We start from the raw sequence: 9,604 nt of genomic DNA on the forward strand, positions 1-9,604 counted from the left end.
GGGCTCCAGCAATCCTCCCACCTCAGCCCAGCCTCCCTAGTAACTGGGACCACAGGCACGTGCCACCATGCCCAGCTAATTTTTGTATTTTTGGTAGAGATGAGGTTTTGCCATGTTGCCCCAGCTGGGCTCAAATTCCTAAGATCAAGCAATTCACCTGCCTCAGCCTCCCAAAGTGTTGGGATTACAAGTATGAGCCAACATGTCTGGCCTGTATCTGTTCTTTTAATATAATCCATATACTTTCTCATAAATATTTCATTGATAACTTTGTAATATAATTTTTAAAATAGCTTTCACATACTTTTATTGTTTGTAGAGCTTGTAAAGAAATATTTGATCCTCACGGTATCCCTTTGAGGTAAATAGAATAAGTTTTAGCCCCATTTTGCATATAAGGGTATTGAAGCAGATGCTCCTATAATGCCTCTACTTGGTACTGTAGTAGACTTCTGTTCATGACAGAAGTACTTGCTAACACAGGCAAGTGAGTGCATTTAATGTTGAAAGAACAAAACAAATCGTTCTGTAGACTCTTACTCCCTGGATTTAGTCCTTCCTTCCTGGGCTAAGTGAACCTTTGAACAGCAGTAGGCAATGCTGAAAATACAGATTTTGTCAGATTTTAGTAAGTGCTCTAAACACCCAAGAATCTTGAAGTGATATAATGAAAGTTACAGCAAATGTGGTTTTAAACTTGTTTTTTCTTTTTTGTTTCACCTTGAAAAAAAGAAACAATCAGTAGCTTTTAAATATAAAAGATTAAATCTAACTACTTGTTCTGAATTACTATGGTAGGGTGAGTGAGAACTGAGGCTCTGTGTATGACAGTTGAAGTCTTATCATACTGAGTAGGTTATCAGTGGAGAAATGTTCCTAGGAAACTGTCTTGTAGAACTTAAATGTGTCAAATTTGAATTCTGTGGCTATTTGTAACTTTCTGAAGTCCTGAGCATTGTTACTAGGTTTCAAAGGCAAAATATAGCAAAATAATTCTGAGTTTTTAAATTTCTTTCAGTTTAAACTGTAAGGCATGTTACAATTGTGCCTATTCATCTTGTGAGGAAAGCTCTAAATTTCATCTTACTGTTCAGAGTAGTAAAGACCACTAGCTGCTTTGCATCCCTGTGACTAAAGTTTTCTGTCTTCAGCTTTTGGCTGAGGAAATTCCTCTGCCATCGAGTGTCCTCTGTTTTTCTTTTAGGAAATCTTCCTAGGAAGCAAATTTAATTTGTAAGTCAGTTGATTAAAATGAAAAACACTTTGATGGGATTAATTTCCGTTTATTATATTATAGTTTTTATAAATGTTCTTCAATTTTCCTTCTCAAACATGTTGTCTTTTACTTGCAGTCTTCATTGGCTTTTGAAAGGGTAAACGATTTAGGATTTGTTGCCTGTAAAAGAAAGAAACATTCTTTCTACCTCCTCTCTTCAGTGTTGTCTCACAGCTGCAGGTTTGAGCTGAAGAGCCATGTAAAATGTAAGAAAATAGAGGAGCAGTGTTCCTTGAACTAATAAGGACCCTTTCCCTGGAATTATTAACTATGAATTTTATGTTTGAGTTCAGATACTAGGGACCTTTGTTACTTCTGCTTTCTCATACAGTAGTTCCCCTTTATCCATGGGGGTATATCTGAAGACCTCCAGTAGGATGCCCGAAACCATGGATAGTAACAAATCCTATACATATGGTATACATGAATTTCTCTTTCTTCACAATTTCACAGATTTATCTTTACTGTAGATCTTAGCAACCTCAGCATTTGTATTTTTTTCCTTTTGTTAAGTCGGGAACTTTTACCTTTTCGCTTGAAGAAGCACTTTACAGCTTCTCTTTGGCATATCCAAATTGGCAGCCTTACTGCTCTTCTGCTTTGGGACCATTGTGAAGTAAAATAACACCAGCCCTGCGATACTGCCACAGTCGATCCGATAACCTAGAAGGCTGCTAAGTGACTAATGGGCAGGTAGTGTATACAGCATAGATATGCAGGACAAGGGAAGGATTCCCATCCTGGGTGGGATGGAGCAGGATAGCATGGGATTTCATCACACTACTCCAAACAGTGTACAACTTAAAATTTATGAATTGTTTATTTCTGAAACTTCCCATTTAATATTTTTGGACTGTAGTTGACCACAAGTTAACACACCTGCCAAAGAAAAACGACAGATAAGGGGGGAAATACCATGTATGCTGATTACGTTGCTTTTCGCACACTCCAGCCTTGAATTATATTGTTTTAGAGCTACCTACCTTAGTATGAATCTGGATTTCCAAACACGTAAGGACCCAGAGCTGTGTGGTCCTTCTCAGGTGTTTTCTCAGATGGTGTTTTCTGTTTCCTTCAGCTTTCTAGTGCATCTATGAATTTATTAGGATAATTAACAGTTACTTTAGCCGGTTACCCCACCCATTCAATTCCTGTTTCTCTGTTTTTCTCATGTATTTAAATAAATACCATTACACACATCAGCCATTACCCTCTTTCCACGTCCCCTACTAGATTATGAACTGTAAAATAATAAGGGTTGTTGGGTTTTTTAAATCTTATTTACCTCTGTATCTTTGATGCCTAACACAGTGACACATGATAAACTGAAAAACATTGTTTTTCAGCTTTAAAAAAAAACTCATAACTCTTCTTGATAAATACATAAATTCCCTTTTCTGATATACCCTGCATGATATACCTTTCATGATATACCTTGGTGTGGTTTTACTCGCACCAAGATGTGAGTAAAAAGTATACATATGTATCTTTACCAAACAAGAACATTAACTTTTTGTACTTTGTGTACTTAACAAGCTTGGTTATGTTTTTTGCTTTTTCTCCAAATACAAAATTGACTGTCACTGAAAACACCTTTTCATATATCACATGGCCTCCTAGAGGGAATAAGGCTTTACTGGCATTCCCTATTCCAGCTTATATGTACCCACCTTTTTACTGTTTCATAGTACACCCATGTCCCAGGAAATTGGGTAAGTACTTTACACTAAGGAAATAATTCCAGGTTTTATTGGATTACTTTAACTCTTAGTTCAGGCACTGGTCCAGAAGTCGTCTTACTTGGGCAATCACCTTCTTGTTTACTAATAATAAAAGCAGTGCTTAGATTGCCTCTGTAGGAAGGGCAACTTGTGACCAACAGGCACCATGAAAAAGCCAACGAGGTGGACTGTGACCTCAAAAGGCAGCACTCTGGTTGTAAAACGACAACTTTTGCTTTGGAAGAGAAAGTGTTTTTTATTTTCCCTGTGTTACACCGTGCTTTACAAAAACTGATATAAAATACTATTCCTCGATGTTTTGGTTTTGTGGAGTTTTTTTCTTCACAACACATTTTGTGTCCTAACATTGACGGTTCTCCATCAAGGTTCAATTGAGGGGGCAAAAGGCATATACAGTGATCCAGTTGCCTAGCAAAAAATCTGAACTGTACCAGTTTCTCTTTTGATGATCTAGTACTTCTGTGATTTTTAAGAAAATACCTGATTTAAGTTTCTAAAATTTTTACTTCAAAAAAATCATATAGTTTCACATAAGGAATTTGGAGAAGAAAATCACAAAGATAGAAGATTAATTTTTGTTTCTAATTCTGGCCTCTTTTTCTCACTTTTTATTTTTCGAAAACAGAGTCTCTACAAGGAAGATAACAGACTGTAAAATTCTACAAAGCAAACCTACACATCACTTAACACCAGACACCATCTGGGTTACATAATGAAGGTGATCAACAAATGTTTGTTGAAATATAAACTCTCTAGGCATTTGCATTAGATGGAGGCTGGATTATTTCTTTTGTGGCCAAAATCCCCCACTATATTTAGCTTCAAAAAATTTGTAAGTAGTATATTGTTAGTACAACTCACCCTTTTTTACTAAACTGATTGTAAGACTACAGTTAAAGTATATGCAGGCCACAGTTTATAGATTCTAGTCCTGGTGTTTTTCCCAGTTATTTTGAACTTAGAAACTAGCTTTACCTTCAAAATATATTAAGAATCTGACCACTTCTCACCATATCTACTACTGCTATTCTGATCTAATTCTTTCAGTTGTTTTGTTGCAGTCGCTTCCCAAATAATTTCCTTACTTTCTCTTTTCCCTCACCACCTTCATTCAGTCTGTTCTCAAAATAGCCAGCCAGAATGATCCTATAAACTGTTAAATTTTATGCCTTATCTGCTGAAAACCTTCCAGTAGCCCTAGTTAGCTTTCAGACCTCATCTCCTTTTGCCACTAGTTTAGTCCAGCCACATTCGCCACCTCCTCAGTCACACCAGGTGGACTCCTTTGCTCTAGTTGTTTCCTCTGCTAGGGCCACTCTTTCTCCACATACATGCATAGTTCTTTCATCTCCTTCAGGGCTTTCCCCAAAGATTATCTCAGTGAAGCCTTTCATGGCCTCTGTATATAAAAAATTGCAGACACCCCCTTTCCTTGAACTGTTCCTAACCTCTTTCCCTGCTCTGTTTTTTCTTGGTACTTCAAAGTATGTATCATTATTCATTTTACTTATTTTATCTTGTTTTTTTGTCTGTTCTAGTACACTGTGAGCTCTATGAGTGCAAGAATCTTTGCCTGTTTTGATGACTACTGTATTCCCAATGCATAGAAAATGCCCAGGATGGTAGATAATATTTGTTGAATGAATGGATCAGTTTCTCTATAGTTTGGTTCCTAGGGTAGCCTACCAACATTTTAAAATAAATAATAAGGCTGGGCGTGGTAGCTCACGCCTGTAATCCCAGCACTTCGGGAGGCTGAGGTGGGTGGATCATGATGTCAGGAGTTCAAGACCAGCCTGGCCGTGATGGTGAAACTCCATCTCTACTTAAAAAAAAAAAAAAAAAAAAAAATTAGCTGGGCGTGGTGGCAGGCACCTGTAATCCCAGCCACTTGGGAGGCTGAGGCAGAGAATTGCTTGAACCAGGAGGTGGGAGTTGCGGTAAGCAGAGATCAAGCCACTGCACTTCAGCCTGGGCGACAGAACGAGACTCATATCAAAAATAAATAAAATAAAATAAAATAAAAATCAATAATAGTCATAGGAGTCTGGGCTATCAGTTTTAGGTCTAGAGAGCCATATTTTCTGTCCACCCCCACCCTGGTGCCCAGCCAAACACACCCCTCCTTATGCCCTTCTCTTGAAGCAGCAAGCCTTATGTTTAGACCCTAATTGTCTCTCCGTACCCCAACCCTCCCCCAAAACCTAAGTATTTAATTACTCCCAAATTGCCTCTTCTCTCTCCTCATCTTTTTCCCTCTCATCTCTCATATAAAAACCTACGGTGAAAGAGTTTTTAACTGAACCCCAGTTAACTGCCTGGCAGGATTAGCCAGTGTTCTCATTCCCACTGTAAAACATATTGATTAATGTCCACAGCCCACTGATTGCTTTTAGCTAAACGTTCACAGCTGGTAGACTACTCTGTAGTAAGCCTCTTTTCCTTCCTCCAGTTAAATTGTATGCATATCAAAGTCAGTTGTGTTTATTCCCAAACCTCTTTATACCAGTTCTCTAGCATAATAAAATATATAATTATAATATTCTAAATATATAATATGGTAATTTAAAAATGAATGAATGTTATATTTTAGAGTGCTTTTAGATTCACAACAAAAGTGAGCAGAAAGTACAGAGACTTCCCATATATTCCCTGTCCCCCCGCACACACACAGCCTCCCCAACTATCAATATCCCTGGCACCAGAATGCTGCATTTGTTACAATCAGTGTACCGGTATTAACACATCATCACCATAGTTTACATAGTGTCCATCACTCTTGGTGTTGGACAATCTGTGACTTTTGACAGATTTATAATGACATGTATCCACCATTGTATCACATAGAAAGTTTCACTGCCCTAAAAATCAGGTGTTCCACCTATTCATCCTACTCCCCTGGCAACCACTAGTCTTCTTACTGTCTCCATAGTTTTGCCTTATCCAGGATGTCAAATAGGTGGATGGATTTACAACATGTGGGTGGGGTTTTCCTTATCCAAAATGCCTGGGACCAGAAGTGTTTCAGGCTTCAGATTTTTTCAGATTTTTGAATATTTGTATACACAGAATCAGATAATGTTGGGAATGAGACCCAAGTCTAAACAGGAAATGCATTTATGTTTTATCCATTTACCTTACACATGGCTTGAAGGTAATTTTATAACAATGATTTTATTAATTTTGTGTATGAAACAAAGTTTGTGTACATTGAACCATGAGAGAGCAAAGGTGTCACTCAGCCACCCACATGTACAGTCTGTGATTGTTTGGCATCACCATTATTCCTGATTCTGAATTCATGTGCTACCAATAAGCAAATCATTTTCTTACACTGATTTGCACATAAGCACTTAACAGTAAAAAATGTGACATACCATTATTACAGTGAAAAATAATGTGTTCAGGGTAAGCAGCACAGTAGTATCACCAGTGCACCTGTGCCAGCTGTTAACAACAAACAATGGCAAGTTGAATAAACTAAATAGCATGTGCCAGTGTTTTTATTGTGACCCATGAGGTGAAGTCCCATGTGGAATTTTTGTGTTTTGTATTTTCATACAATGAAGGAGAGCTCTTGTTCCACATCCTTGCCAGCATTTGGTGGTATCAGTGTTTGGGATTTAGGGCATTCCAATAGGTGTGTAGTGGTAACTCGTTATTGTTTTAATTTCCTCTTGGGTCATCAAGTGGGCCCTCAGGAAATTTCAGATTTTGGAGCATTTTGAATTTCTGATTTTCAGATTAGGGATGCTCAATTTTTATAGCCTTTTCAGATTGACTTCTTTCACTTAGTGTAATATGCACTAAGTTTCCTCCATGTCTTTTCATGGCTTCATAACTCATGTCTTTTTAGCAGTGAATAATATTCTGTTATCTGAATGTATCACAGTTTAGCACTCACTTACTGAAGGACATCTTGGTTATGCCCAAGTTTTGGCAATTATGAATAAAGCTACTATAAACATCTGTGTGCAGGTTTTTGTGTGTACATATGTTTTCCATTCATTTGGGTAAATACTAAGCTAAGAAGTGCAATTGCTGGATTGTATGGCAAGAGTGTGTTTAATTTTGTAAGAAACTGCCAAACTGTTTTTTGAAATGTCTATACTGTTTTGTATTCCCACATAACAAAGGAGAGTTCCTGTTGCTCCACATCATTGTCAGCATTTAGTGGTGTTAGTGTTTGGGATTTTGGCCATTCTAATAGGTGTGTAGTGGTAGCTCATTATTGTTTTAATTTGCAATTATAGTTGGCCCTATGTATCCTTGGGTTCTGCATCCACAAATTCAATCAATTTGGGGTGGAAAATACAGTATTCGAGAGACACAGAACCTGTGGATACAGGGCCGACTTTTTGTAGTCATGGGTTTTGCAGGGCCAATTGTGGGACTTAAGCATCTACAAATTTTGGTATACACAGGAATCCTGGAATCAATCCCAAATGGGTATTAAGGGACAACTACACCTAATGACATATGATGTTGAACATCTTTTCATATGCATAATTACTATCTGTATATCTTCCCTTTTTTTGAAACAGTGTCTCACTCTGTTGCCCAGGATAGAGTGCAGTAGCGCAGTCATGGCTCACTGCAGCCTCGACCTCCCAACCTCCTGGGCTTAAGTGATCTTCTCACCTCAGTCTCTCTAGTAGCTGAGACTACAGATGCATGCCACCATGCCTGGCTAATTTTTGTGTTTTTTGTAGAGATGGAGTTTTGCCATGTTGCCCAGGCTGGTCTCAAGACCCTGGGCTCTGCCTGGGCCCTGGGCTCCCTCACCTCCACTTCCGAAAGTGCTGGGACTACCGGCATGAGCCATCATACCCAGCCCAAGTATCTGTATGTCTTCTTTGGCGAAGTCTGTTCAGGGCTTTGGCCCATTTTGGGTTATTCATTTTTTTGTCTAGATTTAAGCATCCTTTGTACATTTTGGATAACAATTATTTATCAGATGTGTCTTTTGCAAATATTTTCTCTCAGTATGTGGCTTATCTTCTCATTTCTTGATGTGTCTTTCTCACAGCAACATTTTTTAATTTTAATGAATTCTAATTTATCAATGTTTTTTTCATGGATTGTTCCTTTGTTGTCATATCTAAAATAACATTGACATAATCATCTGGGTTATCTCCTATATTATTATGTTATCATCTAGGATCTTGTAGTTTTGTGGTTAACATTTAGGGCTGTGATTCATTTTTAGTTAATTTCTGTGAAGGGGGTAAGGTCTGTGTCTAAATTCATTTTTTTGCATATAGATGTCCAGTCGTTCCAGCACCATTTGTTGAAAAGACCATCTTTGCTCAATTGTATTGCCTTTATATTTGCTCCTTTGTCAAAGATCAGTTGCCTATATATATGTGGGTCTACTTCTGGGCTTTCTGTTCTGTTCTATTAATCTATTAACATTTTCTTTCACTGATACTACATTGTCTCGATTATAGTATGGTATGTCTTTAAGTCAGGTGGTGTCAGTCCTCCAACTTTGCTCTTCTCCTTCAGTATCGAATTGATTATGCTGAGTCTTTTGCTGCTCCATATAAACTTTAGCATCTGTTACCAGTAGCCACAAAATAACTTGCAGAGATTTTGATTGGTATTGCATTGAATTGTTATTGCATTAAATTGAATTGATAGATTAAGGTGATGAGAACTGACATCTTGACAATATTGAGTCTTCCTACCCATCAGCATGGAATGTCTCCACTTACTTAGTTCTTCTTTGATATCTTTCAACAGAGTTTTGTAGTTTTCGTCATCTAGATCTTGTATATATTTTGTTAGTTTATATATAACTAAGTATTTCATTTTGGGAGGTGCTAATGTAAATGGTAATATGTTTTTATTTTCAAATTTCACTTGTTCATTGCCGGTATATAAGAAAGCAGTTGACTTTTGTACCTTAAACTTTTATCCTGCAACCTTGCTATAATTGCTTATTAGTTCTAGGAAGTTTTCCCCCCCCCCCCAATACTTTCAGATTTTCTCCATATAAACTCATGTCATTTGCAAGCAAAGTGAGTTTTGTTTGTTTCCAATCTGTATACTTTTTATTTCCTTTTCTTTTTTCTTTTTCTTTTTTTTTTTTTTTTTTTTTGAGACGAAGTTTTCGCTCTTATTGCCCAGGTTGGAGTGCAGTGGCGCTACTTCAGCTCACTGCAACCTTCACCTCCCAGGTTCGAGCGATTCTTCCACCTAAGCCTCCCGAGTAGCTGGGATTACAGGTGACTGCCACCACATCCAGCTAATTTTTTATATCTTTAGTAGACACGGGGTTTCTCATGTTGGCCAGATTGGTCTCAAACTCCTGACCTCAGGTGATCTGCCCGCTTCAGCCTCCCAAAATACAGGGATTACAGGCATGAGCCTGGCCTTTTATTTCCTTTTCTTATCTTACTGGATCAGCTAGTACTTCCAGTACAATGTTGAAAAGCAGTGGTAAGAGGGGACATTCTTGCCTTAATGGGAAGCTTTGAATTTCTTGCCTTTAAGTATGATGTTAGCTAGAGGTTTTTTGTAGAGATTCTTCATCAAATTGAGAAAGTTCTCTTTTCCTAGTGTGCTCAAGTTTGTCTGTTTT

The 9,604-nt window shown here is 37.8% G+C and overlaps 1 protein-coding gene and 1 long non-coding RNA gene across 3 annotated transcripts in view; one reads left to right on the forward strand and one right to left on the reverse strand.

Moving 5' to 3' along the window:
• The window catches only part of HMG20A (high mobility group 20A), a 70,518-nt gene that overhangs the window by 24,358 nt on the left and 36,556 nt on the right, over positions 1 to 9,604 (forward strand). Inside the window, exon 1 of one of the 2 annotated variants that reach the window (XM_050800000.1) lies at positions 3,557 to 3,736. The exons of the other annotated variant lie outside the window; for it this stretch is intronic. The gene's annotated coding sequence lies outside the window, so the exon portion shown is untranslated. Of the gene's footprint in view, positions 1 to 3,556; positions 3,737 to 9,604 lie in introns of those variants that run through there. 2 annotated transcript variants of the gene reach the window in all.
• The window catches only part of LOC126960079 (uncharacterized), a 57,956-nt gene continuing 49,671 nt past the window's right edge, over positions 1,320 to 9,604 (reverse strand). The window contains exons 2-3 of the long non-coding RNA XR_007727700.1: positions 2,260 to 2,367; positions 1,320 to 1,396 (exon numbers count right to left, since the gene is read on the reverse strand). This is a non-coding gene — a long non-coding RNA (uncharacterized LOC126960079). The remainder of the gene's footprint in view (positions 1,397 to 2,259; positions 2,368 to 9,604) is intronic.

Source organism: Macaca thibetana, chromosome 7 (assembly GCF_024542745.1).
Source record: "Macaca thibetana thibetana isolate TM-01 chromosome 7, ASM2454274v1, whole genome shotgun sequence".
Classification (NCBI taxonomy): Eukaryota; Metazoa; Chordata; class Mammalia; order Primates; family Cercopithecidae; genus Macaca; species Macaca thibetana.